The sequence below is a fragment of the Zootermopsis nevadensis genome, unplaced genomic scaffold (assembly GCF_977971745.1).
Source record: "Zootermopsis nevadensis isolate Lab colony 2312 unplaced genomic scaffold, Znev_1.0 Znev_ptg000028l, whole genome shotgun sequence".
NCBI classification, from domain to species: Eukaryota; Metazoa; Arthropoda; class Insecta; order Blattodea; family Termopsidae; genus Zootermopsis; species Zootermopsis nevadensis.
Window position 1 is genome coordinate 13,928,907 of NW_028259160.1, and position 20,135 is coordinate 13,949,041.

The 20,135-nt window shown below is 41.6% G+C and overlaps 1 protein-coding gene across 6 annotated transcripts in view; it reads right to left on the minus strand.

Annotated features, from left to right (window-relative positions):
• The window catches only part of Utx (Utx histone demethylase), a 73,086-nt gene that overhangs the window by 42,765 nt on the left and 10,186 nt on the right, over positions 1 to 20,135 (minus strand). Inside the window, exon 1 of one of the 6 annotated variants that reach the window (XM_087356950.1) lies at positions 13,412 to 13,932. The exons of the other annotated variants lie outside the window; for them this stretch is intronic. The gene's annotated coding sequence lies outside the window, so the exon portion shown is untranslated. Of the gene's footprint in view, positions 1 to 13,411; positions 13,933 to 20,135 lie in introns of those variants that run through there. 6 annotated transcript variants of the gene reach the window in all.

A 20,135-nucleotide genomic window follows, 5' to 3' on the forward strand; every position in this document is an offset into this window, starting at 1 on the left:
GGAAAGACCTATTACATAATAAGACACAGACCAGAAATACGGTAGGTAGACGGACATGTAGCAGAGTCAGCGGCTACGGGTTCGCCGACCAGGGAAAAATTACGAACACGACAGATCTTTCTCCTCGCCACCACGATCAGACTGTGGAACCGAACCAGCCTCCTATCGCACGGAAACTCGAGATATAAAGTGGACGGATATGGAAAATAAATCTCAATTTCGAACTAAAATGCGTTAAGCTCTATTCCACGTCATCCTGGAGCGGTGCCTCTGACAAAGGGACCACCTTACAAGTCAAGACCGACGTTTCAGAAACACCTGATCGCACATAACACGTAACGATGGGCTGCACGGCTACCGACAAGAGGCATTCGTCACGCCAGTCCATTTTCAGTCGGCATACTCAGCGAGCAACACTTCGAAACGTCCATCCGCAGGCACGGGTCTCCTACCGAGATTTCGATTCAAGTTATACAAAATTCAATCGTATTACAGTGGTCAGCACTCATGATTCGCATTCAGGTGGTCGCCGAATCAAATGAAGGCCACGCAACCGGATACACTCGTCGAGGTGTATTTCCATCCTGGATAATATATTAAGATGTGTCAACGTTCCCAAGGCCTGCCAAAATTCAAAGATAAGATGCAGTTGATTCAGCATCAGTGAAATGTCAATCGCCTTTTTGGTCTCTCATCGTACAAGTGTGGGGGTCGTCATACGCCACCCAGAAGCTTGAACAAGTCCCTACTCCGACGTGCAGGTATCGAGGTACGTTACCAGCGTACCATCGTTTACTTGGTGGTCCGTTCTAGCCAAGAGAATGCGTCAAATGCTCGTGCTTCTTCCTTCGCCAGGATCGAGTACTTTGTCTGGGCCACCGCGCGACCCAAATTTAATAAAAAAACCGTATTTTTATTATTATTAAGGGAATCATTTTCCTTTCAAATGCAGTCTATTTCCTCCCACTCCTGATCTCGAAATCCTACACTGTAACATGCGAATGACGAGTGATTATTTATTTATTTATGTATTTATTTATTACACGTGCTCTGAGCTGAGTTCCACACCCCAAGGCTAAAGCGCTAAAATAGGAACAGCAGATGGGGGAACACGTTGATGTCGGTTTCCATCTGGCGTCTGCATAAATCTCCGCGCAAAACAGACCGATCTCAAAACTTAGCCCTGACGTGTAGGCCTACCGTCCGTAGAATTTTTATACGTTCACTCATTTTAAATTGTCTATAACGTGCTTACTATTTCCGTCTGAAATCGGAAAGACAAACAGGCTGAGGAACGAGCCACTTCAGCATGTCCTGGTGGTTTGTACACTGGTATTAAAACAGTCTACGCAACGTTCATCAACATGGTTTGAGGAAGTGTTAAAATCGGCTCAGAAACGTCACTCAACGTTAACTGCTCAGTCTGCTTGACACGCCTATTAAAACCAGCAAGCTGGAATAAAGATCCGAAACAAAGCAAGTCTACTGTACAATCTGCATACGAAAAAGAACGAAATTAAACAGAAAATGAAAAATAACATAAAAAGATGAAGGGAAGGGGACAGACAGAAGAAAGCGAAAAGAAAAAGAGAAGTGAAGAAAAGCGAACGTATAACGTGAAAAAAGAGTCAGTGTTGAAAGAACTCAAATCTTTTATTAAATGACAATGTAATCTGAAATCGGGGAAATCCTAACAAAAAGAGGCAAATACCATCTGATATCAAATTTCGAGAAAAATACTACCGCAGTTGCATGAATCCAAGGCAACAATTCGGATCATACAGCAAAAATGGTGGGTGGTGACCGAAGGAATAAGTCTGATTAAGCAACAAAAACAAAATAAGCGGCTGAAGACCAGGTCTAGAAACCGGATATCGAGTATCCGCTAAGCAGAACACACAGCAACAAGTGTTCGTGTTCCAAGGCATTTCTGTACACGGGGCGTGGAGACTTGGGTGCAATACAGACACGATCGTAAGCAAACGCCTTCACCTCTTACAAATGAAGATCCTTTGTTCAATGTCCTTTCCATGCGCAGCAGAGGAAATACCACAGTCCAACTGTTACGAAATAAGTTAAATTTAAATACCACGATCAGCCTATATAAAGGAACAGCGAATTCGAATCCCGCGACAGGGGAGGGACAGCGTTGTAAGCACTTGATCACAACTTTTTATAAGATGCCACTGACTCAGGACAGTGAATCAATGGCGGAATTGTGTATTAAAGATAAACTTTCAGCTTCAATTACAATCCACCCCCAAAGTTGAGTGTCACTTTTAAATAAAAAATCTTATAATTCTGACCACTCTCGGCAGATTCCCGGTTCGATTCTCAGACGGTTTCCCAGGTATCCAACTTTTCGTAGTTTTCCTAGTTTCTGCTACCGAATTTCAGGATGAGAACTTCGCTAAACCATATTAATCATGATCTTCCATTCTCATTACCAGGCATATAACCTGAGAAATAGAAACAGCGTCGTTAAATGTCCTACAGTAACTATCCTACACTTGAGAGGGAATGCCAGCTCCGGGCGTGCAAACAACACGGAATACTGAACTTCTAATTACACACTCTTAACATTATCACTCCTAAACCAGGCACGTAACTCTCCCCTCCACGTGCATCACTTCCATTGCATAATCAAATCGTGATGTGGCCATGAGCAGACACGCCAACACGCCGAACAACCTTCAATGCTACAAAGTAGGCCTAATGAGAAGTTCCGCGAGCTTTCAACATCCTACAGCCGCCAATGCACGCCACTAACACAAATCTAGATGCATCCATGGGCACACGTCAGAAGAAATTCCACACTTAAAAAAACTGCTTTCAAACCTTTTTTTCATTTTTAAACATGGTATACACCGGAATTTAAAAGCATGGGCAGAAAAAAAGCTCAGTGTAAACCCTGTATTGTAGAAGGAGTTATCAATAATCTGTGCAAGTCGAGGACGGAGCGTTCATGTTAACAGCGTTGGTTCAGCAAATACAATGAAGAACGAAAAAAAAAGTACTCGGTCTTACTTTTGTGGTTCAGTGATACTCTAATACACTGAACACCGAAAACCCGATCATATTAATGCATCGTTAGCCTGATAGAGAAGAAATTCCAAGCGTTCTTTTTGAAATGTGCAAATACAAGCAGTCGTGCATTTACCTTGCAGTTGCACGTATAGTAAATGCATAATACACGCAACTGCAACAACATCTCTTCGTCGGCCACTCTCCCGATCTACTGGAAGGATGCAGGAGACCTGACCATTGGACCACTTGCGCCTACGCACGAGCAATGCAAGTTATTCAGAGGTTTAAGGTCACTAAGGCCTTAGATAAGAATGCGCCCAGCTTATCACAAGTCTGAGTGCAGTAAAACCGACGATTACCCGCGAAAGTCATCATTTACGAGGTCCAACGTTATCACAGTGTTAAACTGTCCACATAGTGTGCCTGTGCGCAAGCGCGTGTGGCGACGATGAAGATGAAACTGAAACGTTGGGACATAAACATGAGAGAAAGGACCTGGTTTATTTCCCAAAAAACAAGTTAATGTGGCTCATTTTACTTCAAGATCAATCTTGTGAAATTTAATTAGAATGATGGGAAATTAGGAAACGAGGTGACATCAGAGAAAACATGAACACAATCTGCGACTACCACAAAGCGAGAGCATACACTGGATTCATTCCACACTGCTGGGGTGTCTACTGATCCGAACCACCATAAGCAAACTGGTTCGAGAAGACTCGGAAGACAACAGACACAATGAGACGTGCAAACCTCACGAGTAACACAATCCGGTATCTCCCCCGCCCTCAACGTTCACAACCCAGTTCCTTTTTCCTCGATCTTATGACGTCACGATGTCCCTGACACAAGCAGAGTTGCCTGACAAGAAAAACAAGTCGGGATTGTTACATGACGTCAGGCCTCAAGGTCGGGTGTGCACTTACATGTCACAAGCCTCTCCTTCGCAAAACTTCCGCATCTCGTCTCACGTGTTCACTTATTTGCAGAATCACTTGGCATTCATCGGGAAAACGAAGAAATGCGTTCAACATTTCGTCAGGAATACCTCGAGGAACAAAACTAAATTGGCGATACAAAATAATCTGTCTTTAGTAGAAGTATTTATTTTCCTCAGCATCCCGTTTTCAAAAACCCTAAATCTGTGTTCTGCCCCAGAAAAGAAAGACTGCAATTCAAACCCAAACAAAATGGTAAAAATCATAGACTCGTGTCAGCGATATTTAACACATTTAATTTTCGTTTCAGATTTCCGCCTGCCATGGCTGTTGGCAAGCCTGCGCGTGTTATCTGCACACCCAAGGCTACGAGGCACACGTGTGAAATAAACAATGCAGCCCCTGTAACAGGATATAATGTACAACTTACATATTCGCCCTACACAATCACTCAGAACATTTTTAAGTTGCTTCGTCGAAAATGTGTTAAACAGGGCCCTCAGGCTGTGTGGAAATACTACGAAATGACATGTCTTTCAAACACTTATTACATTTACAACGTTAATCTCGCGCCCTCTAGCTACAGCAACCCTCAAGAAAGTTACACAACTTCCCAATCTGGTCCAACCAAGAAGGTCAATCTCCCCCCTTATGTAGCCAATGGCTCCCTGTGTGCTATCAAAACACGTAAAGAAATAATAAAGTAGTTTTAATCTTACCTACCGTTTATATGGGTGTGCAACTTGGCTTCTCAAAATGAGCGAAGCACACACATGAGTGTTTTTGAGAAAAAGGCAAGGAGCAGAATATTTGGCCCTAACACAGATGAAATGACGGAGTCTGGACAAAACTGCATAATGAGCTCCACAATGTCGACCAATAACATTATTAAATCAAGAAAGAAGAATGAGACAGATGAGGTTTGTTTAGCGACTCGAGAGATCAGAAATACACACATAATTTTCGCCGGAAAATCTAAAGGAGAGAGACTATTCGGAAGACCTGAGAGCAGACAACAGGATACGATTAAAATGGGTAAAATAGCGATTGGACATGAGGGTCAGGTACCAGTGGGGGGGATATTGTGAGTACGGTAATGAACCTTCAGATTACATAAAACGCACAAAAAAGAAAGACCGGAATTAATAACAACAGCGAGTAAAGAATATCGAGATTTATTCCTTCTGAATATGCCGAAGAAACTCCGTGTCTACACGCCCAATGTCTTGGAAGGTTTCGCAAAGAAATGGCTTTGTTTCTTTCAAGAGATAGGAGAGAAAAACTTTTAAAGGTGTTTCTTTGGGAATACATGCAATGAAAGCTTCAATATTTTGACACTTTTATTTTTATATCTGGTTTTCGAAATTTATGAACCCGAAGTTTATGACACAAAAACTTCCAAATGTCACCCTCAGATATAATGTGAGAATTCTCTGGAAATGAACCTTGATTTATACTGTCTGAACCCTCGCATGCCTTCAATAAACATTTACGACTCGCTTTCTAGTAAAGCTGTCACGGGGCAGAGCCAAACAGAATTAGTGCCGGACAAGAACTTTACTTACAGGTACATTCGAGAATGCAGATTTTTACTGTGGACAATTCCAGTTCAAACAAACACCACTTTTCCTTGAAAACATGGGCTCCCATTATTTTTCTCCCATCAAAGCGACATCACAGAAAAAACAGCTTGAAGTAGTGCGTACACATTGCGTTCAAATGTGCACTATGAGTGAACACATGTCTAGATGATTTATTTTCGGAAAACAATCTACTGTTGCAAAGTTAACCAACACAGCAAACACCGTAGGACTGCAACAGTCATAAACTGACGACAGTCCTGTTAAATCACTTGGTAGATCTCTTCTGTTTCGTTGATAAATTGTTCGAAATCTGTTGTAAACTGCTGTTTGTTAGAATAACCATTTTGGCATACTTTGAGACAAACCTTGAACCAAAGGTACATAGCTCAGCAGTTATTTCTAAAATACATTTTGTTTTTAATACGTGTTGCATGCATTAAACATATTATTATTATTATTAACTTAACAAAGTAATTTAACTATTATTATTATTTAGTATTATTTATTTTATTTAGAATTATTAAATTGAATTATATTACTTAAGTATCGTATTTAGCCCATTTATTTGTGAAATATGATTCAATAAATGAATCTTATTATTATTAATATGGTACATTTATATATTTAGTTTCATTTGTTTGTTTTACTTTTATTATTATTGAAATAAATTAATTACTTATTATATTTTATCCTGTACTCTGGTTTAGTGCTTGGCTGTTATTGGCCTTTTTGGCTATTGTCAAGAACTTCAATAAATAAATTGAATTATTTTGTTGTTGTTGGGTGTGGTAGTAGTCGACTAATTCGTAAAACGATCTTACAGTATAGTAAGATCCTAACCAAAAAGGCAAAAAATGTTATATTGCTCCAATAAATCTAAATGTCCTCGAAAGGCAACCCAAAAATTATTTTGTACATTCAGAAGCGTACAGCCTTCGCACATTGTGTTGACGTGAACTCCGTTGGGCATAAAGAATAGTCAGGCAGGAATATCCAGGGGCTAAGAACGACCATCTACCACAAAAACCGGGGCCTTCCTTTATAAAATAACAATAGATTCTAGCATACACAGGGGACCCATGGCGAAGACAATTCGAGATTCTTATTCCGGGATCAATCAATCGTTGTAAGAGCTTTCAGTTTCTTAACAATAAGGAAAAGGTAGAACAAATGTGGTGCAAGAGGGTGGCACATTCAGTTACTGACAGCTGAAGGTCGTATCATCCCCTTATTTCCTTCGCTGGGTTAAGCGACAACGGATCAACGAAAGACCGTGGCCTGGCTTTTTCAAACCAAACTCAACGTACTACTGATGACCCAACTGGCACAGGCTAAAACCGCCCACTTTCTACCGGAAGGTATACAACCCGCTCCTGGACACAATACTCGGTCAATTCAATTCAGTTCGTACCATCATAACCTCCAACCCCTAGATAAGGCGCGCATTACATCCCGAACCGGAGATGAAATAGTAACTTGCGAGGATGAAGTCCAAAGTAGCAACAGGTTCGATCAGCTGACGCTGTGCGGAAATGAAAACGATACGGAGCTGCGTACGTGATAATGAACTTACGCCAAAATAGAAACGGAGTTTTAAGTCTAAACGATGATAACCGACAGCGTCTACTGGCCCTAAACAGGCCACACGTTAAGGTATAAAAACAGATGACTAGTTACCATTTCAAGATCGTGCAACGTGGATGCTACCAACAAGCCGCTGTTTACATAAACACGCCCTTGCAGACAAACACTTTTCGACAAGGACGGCGCTATACGTAATGAACACACATAACAGGCTAAAGAAATCGGTCCACGTGTTTAGCTTAGCAAAAAAATTAAAATTAAACCACGTTCTAAAACTCTTATTTAAAAGTGGTAATGGAAGGACATCTTACTTCTTCCCTTGTTTTGGTATTTTCTTTACTCACCATGGTATCTCAAAAATAACAACGTTTCGAAAATAGCTAGGTCCACCCGGTCCATTCATCGACGAAACGTAGCGATTTAAGGTTTGTAAGATCCAAAGAAATTGGCGATAAAGACAAAAACATTGAAATCACTTATAATTTTAATGCCATAGCCATGCCCGTAGCCTAGTCAAGCTACCACTCCCCTCAAAAACCTTAGATTAAAAAGAAAATATCGTATCCACCAAATCAATTTCTCAGACCTGTATCGCCAATAAACAAAACCATTGCATAAACATAGGCAAAAGGAGTACAGAACGCATATAGGAACGGTGTATACCTACCCCGAGACGAACAACAAATTTTCTTTAAACAAATTCACAGTAAATTCGTATACCTAAACGAAATGCAAATTCGGCGCAGTTACGGTTTTCGAACCCAAACTGAAGCAGGCCGGCTGTCGCCCGACCTGGAAGGGATCAAACAGTCTTGATAACCTGTACACCAGTTGGCTGCGAGGGGTAGGACAAAGTTTGCTCCACCCCACCCCGGAGAAGGGACACGGGGAAACAGAAAGGATCTTTCTAGGAACCCACTTCAGATATGAATAAAAAACTTTTGAGCCCTTGTTACTTCCACTTCACGTGTGTGTTCGTTTATACGCAGTCACAACAGCTCCATCTTCTGTTTCCAAAACACGGCAGCCCGCGTTTCAAACGAGTCTGTCTAAAGGAAAGAAGAAAGAAATGAGGAAATCTGAAAATTTGTATTGGTCAAGGACAATGTGGACTGTGCACACGCGTGATTCGGGGTCACTCATCCCAATAACAAACAATAATGTGTCCAGGAGAAATGGGAATGTGACTGGGTCCTTTCGGGTTCCGTTATAACCAGCTTTCACTGAACACGGCTGTCGCAGGTGTTGTGCCGCGTAGTTTGGTAGACGTTTACCTCCATGCAGGCAGCAAATACCTTCTAACAGACAGCATTGAACAACAGGTTAGCGAACCATAGTTTCGGAACGACTTCACCATAGGATCATGTTGAACACAGCCAGTGACAATGATTTATAACTCCCCATTCGCAATAAATATCAGACTTCCAGATTTCACGTGTGACAGATAATTCTGAAGTTGCAATGAAGGCAATTCCGCGCCCTGTGGATATAAATCAATTCCTTGATCGCTGGAAGGGCCATGAAGAGAGAAATCGGGGTTCCATGTCCCGAGCCCGCAGGGACATACCAATTCTGCTCACAATTCACACTGCAGTAACAATGGACCAGGATGTGGAAGGCAATAAAAAACGTGGGCACTTTGGCCACACTGCCATCAACCTTTAAGCCTAACAAAGCGTCTACAACTGGCGGCCCGCGAGCCACCGACCACGATATCACTCGAAGCCAGACCCACGAAATTATTTGTTAGTTTGTTACTAGATCCTAACAGCACATTTATTTCATTCGCCCCCAAATATCTTAATAAACGCCGTGCTCCTTTCGAGCTGTTGCTTTACGTACACGTGCTGTTCGTTGACTTTAAATTGTGCCAAGAGAGGTTTCTTGGCCCTTGGGTCCAACGGGAAAACTATTTTTGGCCCGAGTGAAAAAAATGTCGTGGCCCTGGTGGGCAGCTCTCAATATTCTAGAGGAGTCGCGTTCGAATATCGGCCAAGACTCCTTCAGGAAAATGTTGGAGCAGAGCCTTACGATACGCCAAGACCACTTCCTTTCATATCCCCTCCACTCAATCAAAATTTCCACCACTCGACGCCAAGATTTATAACCTATGCAGCTGACGGTCTTTAAATTTCCAATTGAATTTCAGCTACAAGACATCTAGACCGTTACAGCAGGAAAACCCACGCGTTGAGGATGATGATCTGCATTCTGGAGCCGTGTAGACTCGTACGTAGATGCCAACAGGTCTACACGGTGCCAAACTCCGCGTCATCCTCACCGCCGTGAAAGCCTCAAATCCTAAACTACACGTCGGCATGTATTTCCTAGCGGAAGTGTCCTGCTTTATCATCTCCCCAAATATCGTATGCCGTTCTGAAAACTCAAACCACACAGCGCCGCCCGCATAAAGACAACACAGGCATTAATCAGATTTTTTCTCCATGAAAATAATAATCTTGCGTGTGAGTCATGTGGTCAGGTCAGGGTGAGACAGCTGTTCGTCCGGTGCTCATCAAACCCGTCAACTAGTACAAGAGCACTCTCACTGCTGATGTAACACGCACTCCTTCCATGCACTGAATGTCGAAAGTTGTGGAGAAGTTGTAATAAAACGTAGGAAATACAAATTTATAAAAATAAAATAACTTGCCTGCACAGCGCACAGACCTCGTAACTAACTGCATGGCTTGGATTATAAAACGTTGAATGCTCTACACTGAATTAACTTCCAGTCTAATCAACTAATCCCACTGCACATTATATCTTGATGCGTCAGTAGTTACTCAGTTGGTCGAGAAATTCTCTACTTTTACAGCTACTGAACGTAAAGAATGTTATAGCTGATAAATTTTAACAAAAACCTGTCATGTGTAGACAAATTTTAGTACAACTCTCCAATATTAAACTATATGAAAATAAATGAAAATTTGTTCCACAGCTCGAGTTACGCAGACAAGGGAGAAAGCACTAACATGGCGAAACTAAGCACATTCAAAACCCTAAGTTAAAAAAATGTTATTTATTCTTCCCATCGATAACGCAAGTGAATCTGTTGTGAAAGGCCTTCATTCGCCGCATTTCTATCTTTTCCTGCTCTCATTGCACAATACGAATGTTCAGCTGTCAGCAATCGAATGGTTACGAAATGTACTACAGCAATCCTATTGCCGGTAGAAGCAGGAATTCTTGTGTTGTCACCACGACCAGACCGGCTCTGGAACAAAATTTACCCCTTATCTAATCGGTAAGGGAGGGATATCTCCCTCTCTGTCCCAAGATAAAACTGCCGGAAGGTGAAGTTGACCAACAAACCCATCGAGTGCGAAAGGAGTTTGACGTCCATATTCCTATTTCACTTCACACCAAGAATCACCAACCTTTTCATTACCATGGCCGCTTTGGTTTGTAATCTCTGTCGAAAGCGTTATAAAAAAATAACTACGTGAGACAGTTTCTTTGACTTAAACAGTACAGTCCATATTCGTTCGAAAATGAACAGCTGAATTTCTTCCTACAACCAAGTTTGTTGGCTTTTAAACCGTTTCAATTTCAAGTCACTGTCGGCGTCATAAAACTTCAGTCACCAGCCCTTCGTTTCAAGCAATCCTGCGCAGAAATGAAATACTTCCGGGTAATGAAATCTATTAAGACGATTTTCAGTAAAATGGATTAATATAACTTACTGACAGGCAGACTGAGAGTCAGGTAAAGTTATCAATTACTGACACTGTAGAGAACATACAATATACTCTTACATCGGACACGTCATATTATCGTATAATACGCAACGACCAATCTCATCGAACGCTACACAAATTCGCTGTTGGGAGAAGACGTCATAAGGCCTCCAAATCAGCAAATGTCGTAACCACAATGTAATACTGATGATTAACGTTCCAAATAAGACGCAAGGTTCTTCAATAACGGCATTTTCAAAAATGAAACATAGGATAAGTGTGACATGGCAGTGTTCCTGAACCTGGGATACATGTGCCCCCGTGGGTATGTGAAGACTCATCAATGTTACATGAGGTGATTCATACACAGCCAAATAATACAACAGGGCCTAACAATTTTCAACAAACTTAAATGTGTATTTCGAAAATTTATTTTCAATTAAACAAGTGGTCACGAGTATCCTAACTAATTTAAAACAACGATTACACGTCTTTTGGCACTGGGACGTAGTACGTGAAGTCTCGGTCTGAGGCAATGGGGTACATCAACTGAAAACGGTTCCGGGAGGCCGGTATAAGCCTATGGCAGTCCGGAAACTGTAAACAGTGACCTCGCTGATACCATCACCCGCATACAGACAATACAGCGCAAGTCAAAGGTGTGGTTATCACTTTTCAGCTGCACTATCCCGAAGACTACTTAGTTGGGGGGGGGGGGGGGACTTAAGGAGTGCAATATTTAATAAAATCGGGAGTGAAGCCAACTTAAAGTTAATGGAATCTGATACGACGCCAGTAACACTGATAATAATCCATGGCACAACCTATTTAATATTATTCTCCCACCTTCCACGAATTTCGCCAACAACGTTCCTACCCCCGGACCAGCTGTATGTCCAGTCTCGCGTAACTTGAAATCTCTGGAAACCCTTAGCTGCGTAAAATACTCATTCATCACTCGTAATTCCAAGAATGTTCTTCGGCACTCAGATTTCAAACAGAAGTAATATGAAGATTTCCGTCTTCTGGGTTGTTGCGCTGTGTAGTCTGGTTGATGTTAACCAACGTTTCAGAGGTCATACTGCCTCCGTCACCCTGATGACGGAGGCAGTATGACCTCTGAAACGTTGGTTAACATCAACCAGACTACACAGCGCAACAACCCAGAAGACGGAAATCTTCATACTCACCGCTGTGAGAACCTCAAGTCTTACACAAGTAATATGGTCTACCCTCAAACAGATCATGTCTCATACATAACCACACAAACAAGCGGATTAGCTGAAGGCCATTACCATCCAGGGAAAAAAATCTAACTCATGAACCAACAGCATTAGATAGTGGCAACGCAGCAAGTTTAGGTGTTCTGGTTGACGTGCAATATGTCACTACGAAGATGGCGGACATGACGACACAGCCGTGACTGTTCAATGCCTTGTACAGTGCTGGCTAAACTAAAAATACACATGTGTTTCTAAAGAACATGAGCGAATACTCCTCTCGGTTTGGGATCAACAAAGAGAACTGCGACCCATATATTCTGTCTACCTGAGTCCTCTATTATGTAGGGTACCCCTGGATTCAAGCCAACCAACAGGCTCATCTTAACCGGAAACTACCGTCACAAAGGAACTGAATGATGTCGATCTCTGAATTTCATCAAAAAGGGGCTACAGAAGTTTCAGGTATACACGCTACACCAAAGGAACACCATTCTCAACGAATCTTGAATGTGAATGTGGAAGAACAATTTTTTTATTCTTCAAACTAACCTAAGTTCAGAATTACTATTTCCCCGTGTAGTTTTGGAAACTGAATAGCTAACGCAACAACCCACAACTTCTCCGGAAGCTATACATTTTCTTGAAAATCAAGAAATATATTCCTGTGCGACTGACAGAAGCCAGAGTACTCGAACATAACTTGAAGTGTTCATTGTACCTCATCTTGGCCATCGAACGGATCACGTTTCTTTTTTGTCACAAAAGCTATTTTTAATTTCTGAGTTTTTGTTACAACACTTCAACTGTTCTTCAAAAACACAAATTTCTGATGCGTTATTATTAATTTTATTGCACAAGATCCTCTTTGAGCAGCCGCTATTCAGTACAGCGAAAAAAAAATTCCGCACGTCCAACAACTGAACAAAACTCAAAGCGAGAATTATTAAAAAAATAAATTTAAATTAATGAATATAATTCAGGGATTCATTACGCAGTTTCTACTAAACCGGTAAAATATCCCGTCCCTATGGGACCTTAATGTTCACGAAAGCGAAGTTCTACAGTAGTTGTTTTATCATTTATTATTATTAATATTATTACTATTAACTGCAACGACGATAAAACCACAGATGAGACTTTAACTCAACAACTACACAAACCCAGAAACAGCACAATATCGTATAAGCGCCAAATTGCAATGCATACGTGCATCATACTATGTGTTAAAATCAGTTAGACCTGTGTGAAATAGAAATTGGTTTGGGACTTTTTAAAATTACAAATAGTTCCGCTACATAACATAAAAAAGAAAGATATTTTTGGCATAATGCCCAGTCGCGCTAAAAACAGCGCAATCGTTGAGGTGACTGACTTACCAATGACGTCACAGTTAAATGGCTGGCTGGAGGGTCGACGAACACGTTTTTAGTGGATTGTTGAGCAGAATTGTTGATAGATATTTCAACATGGACTAGATAAACTCAACAATAAGGCAGTGACTGTTGAACACAATGTTATCATTTACAAGTCTCACCACAAATATTAATACACTGAGGTAACGGAAGGCAGTGACGTTATTTAAGTCGGCTTAATTGTGTTACGTTTTCATTGTAGAAGGCAGTGAATTTTGCAATCGAGGATGTTGCTTCTTTACATCACATTGAACAAATAACTCACATTGTTGACCGTAAAATAACAAATACATGTAAACCTGGACTAGTATAGAAAAACGTCTTTTAGGCCAACATTTTTACGCACACCACACACAATCAACACTACCGTCCACTGTCACACCTCATTCCAATCTAACTCGAACCCTCAACTAAAGTCTCGACCCCAACCAACCCGACCCGACCGGTGCGTGCGTGCCTGCGTGCGTCGCGTTTCCTTTGTCTGCCAGCAAATGCAGCAGAAGTAGTGGGGTGGATGGAAGTGGACGAGTCGATGTGGCGCAGAGAGGGGAGATGGGTTCCCGGTCCCCTGAACACGATACCACACAAATGATAACTGTTTGATCCGCTCAAGTTCAAGACTTGCAGTGACGGGGAAAAACACCCAAGTATGGGACTCGGGCGTCGAGTGATACCTTAATTAGTTCCACACGAGTTCGAAAACAATTGCCACTGAAATACGTCTGTGACAATGTAATCATAAAAATGGACATTGTTGAGGACAAGTAAAATATTTATTCCTCAAAATAAAATGTAATAGTCACAAATCAATTCCCTAAAACAGATATCCTACGCCATTGGCGCCACAGACGAGTTGCAATTTCGGCCCGGAGGCCGACTATCCTGACAGCTGTTTGGTATCCCTCCCCAGATAATCCACAGAAACAAGCGACAGTACTTTAAAATAGGTCACGAATTCCACATAGTTTTTCCATACGCCGAATGCTATATAACACAAAAACAAAGCAGACAATAAGACGATGAAAACTTGCTACATTCTGAAAGCAGTCTTCTACTTTTGACACTGCGCGATCTTGTAACTGGTTACCATTTCACCACTGAAGATGAAGGCGAAGCATTCTCCCGAAACGTCGCAACAGCAAATTCTAGGACCACAGCTGACTTCTTCACCACCTTGAGAACCTCACATCTAAAATTTCTACAACTTCTCTGGCATACAGAACTATCATCAGCATCCTCCGAAACTGGTTCCCTATTGCCATATTCCATTCATCTTTCCGTTATCGTAAGGGTTTTACAATCAACAAAATGTATAATTTGAAGACGTCATGCAAGGAACGTGGTCAGAGAAATCGTATCAAATTAAATTTACGAATTCTATTCAAGATTCAATTTGTTCTGCTGATGTGATGTAGACTGAATAATCACGCTTCGACCCTCATCAGGGCCCTGGGGGTTTTCAATCTCCTATTTAACCTCAAACGCGACGTTTTCAACAAATTAAGATGGAGGACGAAGTTAACCGCTCATCTAAGTTTTAACACATCATTTAAACAGCCCGGAAACGCGAGGCAAGTTCACAGTGTTATGCATCACGGCAAACAGTCATTCATACATGGACAGATATGAAAATGAAGGCCCGTGCTATTTTAAATTGGGCTATAGATGGAGGAGAGTGGTTGGGCTCACGTTCCGGCTGCTTTGCCCCTGCGCAAGAGAACACCCGGTACCCATGGTATAGGAGACTGAACAGACCCAGAGGCAGCCTAGACGTGGGGACTAGAAAAAGAACTTTGTCTCTACGAGGAAGTAGGAATCCCGATGACTGAGACAGGTCACTTTACGATCGTGTCAGACGGTACCCAGCCCAACAGATCATCATAACCAAACGCACGGAAATAACAATTTCAAATGGAAAATTGCGCTGAAGTTGACGAAGTTATGTAACGTTCGGTTTCTTACCGATATCGATTTATTTCAATATCCAGCAGGCATTTGTCAGTGATGCATAGACAATGTAATCTTAGATGCTTAGGAATTCGGACTTTGCATTCACACACAACTGCAATTAGCAGAAATGTTCCTTTCGATCTGACAGTGCAAATTAATTTACTTAGCCTTCAATACAACATGCCTAACAACAAAATATGCGCAAATGCGTAACGAATTTTAACAGGTTGAGAAACGCACGCGTGGCGTAACAGTTTGGAGCGTTCGCCAGAATTCTACATTTGACTGTGTGAACGGCCCGGACGAGAAAATCCTTAGCCAGTCACTTATAAGCACAGAAATGCATGAGAAAGACCCGTTATTTTGGTCCGATGTTTACCAAAACTTGATTGTGTCAACATATTTTGCACGTAGGATTTGTGATTTTCACGTTTGTCAACTTCAACCAGACTACACGTCGTTACAACCCAGAAAACAGCCATCTTCAGATTTTAACAAAACTACATAATACAAAATTTCATGAAAATCAGTTATCACGTTCTCAAGAGCGTGTATACGGATGGAAAGACGGACAAAGGGACTTTTATACGCGCTTCAGGGGGATGTGAATGCACCTAAACCCCGGAGAAAATAATATGCCACTTTATTCTGAGGGGCTCAAATAATAATCCCGTAAACTATCTAACATTATTCCAGGATAGCAATCAAAAAACCTTCATTCTCTTGCCAGTGTGAAGTAAATAAATTACTAGAACGTTTAGATTACCCAACGAACATTTGGAGTTGAACAACGAACTGATATCTTCAATAATTACAATTCTTTTCAAGCTAAAACATTCTTTTCTTCCTACAAACAGACGAATTAAAGCAGCAAACATCGAATATCTGACAGAAATATGAGTTTCGGTCGCACTACTTCTTGGCTCATGTATTATTCGTGAAAAGAACTGGCAACAACACCTGAAATATTACGAACTCAGTTCACCTAATGCTCTGATGATCAACACATATCGAGGCGCGTATTAATTTCTTCTTGTGTAGGAATCTTGTGTGCCGTGTCTGAAAAGTTCTGGACTCAACAAGTATCATTATGAATCCCAATTGAAATCAGTTGTACCGCGGCGATACACTTAACGAATCAATGTACAGATCAGCTTACGTCATCAATGCAGCTACCAATGAGAAGATGCTGCAAATATGCGTCATCATTTGTCGAATGCAACGTTGCCACAGACACAAAACAGTTCATGAACTCGAGTTCAACAGCCGACGTGTGACGTCATGCGTCCAGAGAATGATACAAGTACGTTTTAAATTGAACAAGTTAGGGAAAGTACCCATTTGGACAGCATTACAATCCCAGATGTTTCGTCTTTCAATGCCACGCAGCAGAGACCTTACTCAGAAACAATAACAGAAAGCTCAGCTAGTCCAGAAATTTCACGATTTTAATGGAATCCACAAAATCACAATAGCCCGCCTCAGGTCTCTATCCTGACCCGGACAAAACCAATCCCTACCCTCCAAACCCACTTCCCTGAGATCCATTCTAATATTATCCTCCCACAAAAACCTACAAAACCTACAAAAACCGACTGGTCTCTTCTTTTCAAGATTTACAACCATCATTTTGTACGCATTTATATCCCCCGTGCGATCTATATGCCCCGCCCATCTCATATTCTTTTATTTTAAATGCTGTCAATAGCGCGAAATAGGCGGAGCGGATAAGCAAGGACCTCCAGTATAAAATCTTATCAAAATCTGTCCAATGGTTCTCGAGTTAAGATAAGACACAGAATACAATTACAACTCTTTTCATAATCCGGAAAACTACATTTCGTACGAAAAAAATGTGTTTCATTTTCTTCTACAACTTTTGTTTCCTTGTTTGTTGCTAGACTGTTTACTGGAATGTGTCTACCAATTTCAGTTAAAACTCCTCGATATCGCATTTCATGAAAATCTGTTCAGCAGATCTCGGGCTGTTTACATGCAGACAGACATGGCGAATCCAACAGCAGCATTTTTGAAACGTAGTTCAGCAAGCCGCCTGCGTTATGACACTGACCACTGAAATTTGACGTTCTATCCGAGAAATTTAACTCAAACAGAACCTACACGTAAATTCTTCTCAGAATTAAAGTAATATTGACGATGATTATTATTAAAACACTGGTGATGATTACAACAGTAGTATCAATACCAATAAAAATATTAGCCTTCACAACTGAGGGGACCAAAAATCTCACCCGAGGAAGGACTCGAACCTACGACCATGCACGCACGAGCCCACCACGCCAACGAACAAACACAGTTTGTTCTTGTAAAATAAACTTACATAAATAAAACATAAACACGACGAGATTTGTGTACGGCTGCAAGCGTGTGAAATCTCTGCGTAACTAAGCGGATAACCGTAGTGAAGAAGGAATCTTGAAAAGCGAATTACCTTTCCTGCACGAGCAATTCACGCTATTGTGACACACAAAGAATTTATGACGACCTGCAAAACAGAATTTAAAAAATGTAGGGGGGCAGACGGCGAGTTAGGGAGGGGAGGAGAGAGTGGTCCAGCAGCCTCTCGCGGCCTTGACCTCCCTCCCTCGTGGCCTGCTGACTACATGACCCCTAGAACTGCAATAACTGGAACAGAAACAAGTACAGTACATGTTCAGAACGAGGGGAGGGGGGGCATTTTAAACAGATAACACCTCCCCAACTCATGACCACAAAAAAAAAAAAGATACGCAAGGCAATTGTACAAATGTCGCGCAATTCATGAAACTACGAAGATGGCTGGCTTCTGGGTTGTAGCGCCGTGTAGTCTGGTAAAAGTTTGCCGACGTTTCAGAGGTGATCATCACCTTGATAATGTATTTCTGAAACGCTGTTGAACATCTACAACCCAGAAGAAAGACATCTTCGGGCTCAAATCCTACGTAATAGAACTACGTTCCTCTTCATGTTTTGGTCTGTGCAGACAGCTCTGCCGATATTGAACATTTATCACACAACAAAAATTCACCGAGTAACAGTCCTTACTGAGAAGCTGACTGTAGTTCAGTGTGTCCAGAATGTAAAATCCATACTGATGACAGCAAATAATTTTGCCTCTGTAGAGTCCACAATCATAATACGTAACAGTCTCTCCAACATGCAGAGCTGATCCTGAGAGAAGAAGGCTGAATAACATTCTGCAGGAAGTTGATAAAGAGTGGTGTTCCCCGATAATTATCACTTTAATCACCCTTTTAATAAATGGGTACAATAATAGACTCCTGCCACTGTTATGGAAATTCCTCCTTATTTCAAGCAGATTTCACAAGAATGTGGAAATCTCCAAAATAACATTAAGAGAATTTCTACTAGCAGAAGTATCTGGGTCATGTCACCATACAAATTTCCCCGAACTCACAAGTACAACTGCTCCCTCTATATACAACTACCCACTGTCGTCCTCAAGGTACCAAGATGGGGTGACACAGAAGAAATGAAGTTAATACCGAGTTTCAGTTCGATTCATTGGTGGTTGTAACACTGATATCTGGAGTTAAATCTCCTCGCCAAATATAATTAGACTGATCAAGTCAAGGAGAATGAGATGGGCAGGGCATGTAGCCCGCATGGGAGAGAAGAGGAATGCATACAGGGTTGTGGTGGGCAAACCAGAAGGAAATTGACCACTAGGAAGACCTAGATATAAATGGGAGGAAACAATTAGAATGGTCCTTAGAGAAATAGGATGGGGTGGTATGAACTATGGAACTTCTTGATTGGCTGAGCGACTGTTGGCTTCTCAGGAAGTAGTTAAATCAGGGGAAAGTCAGGCACGCGCTCCTAATAAATTTTGCAAGGAAATGCAAGCTAACTTATTTTCCGAAATGAAATGTTTACAAATCTTCCGCCACCGACAATATGCCACTGTTTCTATTTATAAATAACCGTCTCATGTTTATAGATCGTAATCGTAACGGACTTTACTGCGAGCAGAATATTCAATACAGATTTCGTTCTCATTCATTCATAGTACACGTAATATCCTGTTACGACATGGCCTTCAACTTGCGCGCAGTTGCAATGTCCGACTTAGAACACAAGGCATTTTCTACTTCTGCGCACACAAGGTCAGCGATATACCTACACCCCCGTTGACGTTTATAAATGGCACGCTGATATTAATCTCGTTGTGCGTGTGGTAACACTGTCGCAGGCCCCCTGTATTGATTATGGGTCGCAGTATTGCCATACACAAAAAGTAGGCCAGCAGTTATTTCTAGTGTCCTGGGTGTGCTTTACCACACTAGAGGATTATTTGGTTGACCTCTTCAAGGCGGCAAGCCAGAAGTAATCGGGTCTTTACTAAATGGTAAGAAACTGCTATGGCCCATCACTTTCATCGCAGAAGTCTGCAAATGGACCCTGCCTTCAGCCAGTTCAATTGTGAGGGCGATATTTAAACCGAGTACCTCCGAATACGAAGCACGGATGCTTTATCTCTAGACAAGGACATTCGGTGGGGAACACAGGGGGGGTTCAATGACAAGAGATAATTGGTTCGTGTGAAGGAGCCACATGCATTCTTTCGTGAACCAAGTTCCACCGTCGCTTAACAACACGTAATTCGCATTTACCTGATAAGCAAATGTGTCACAAGCGCAGGTCATGGTCCATGGAATTATCAAGCATTCCCTGCACAAAATGCGCGCGTACACATCGCGTCTTTACGTATCTGTTT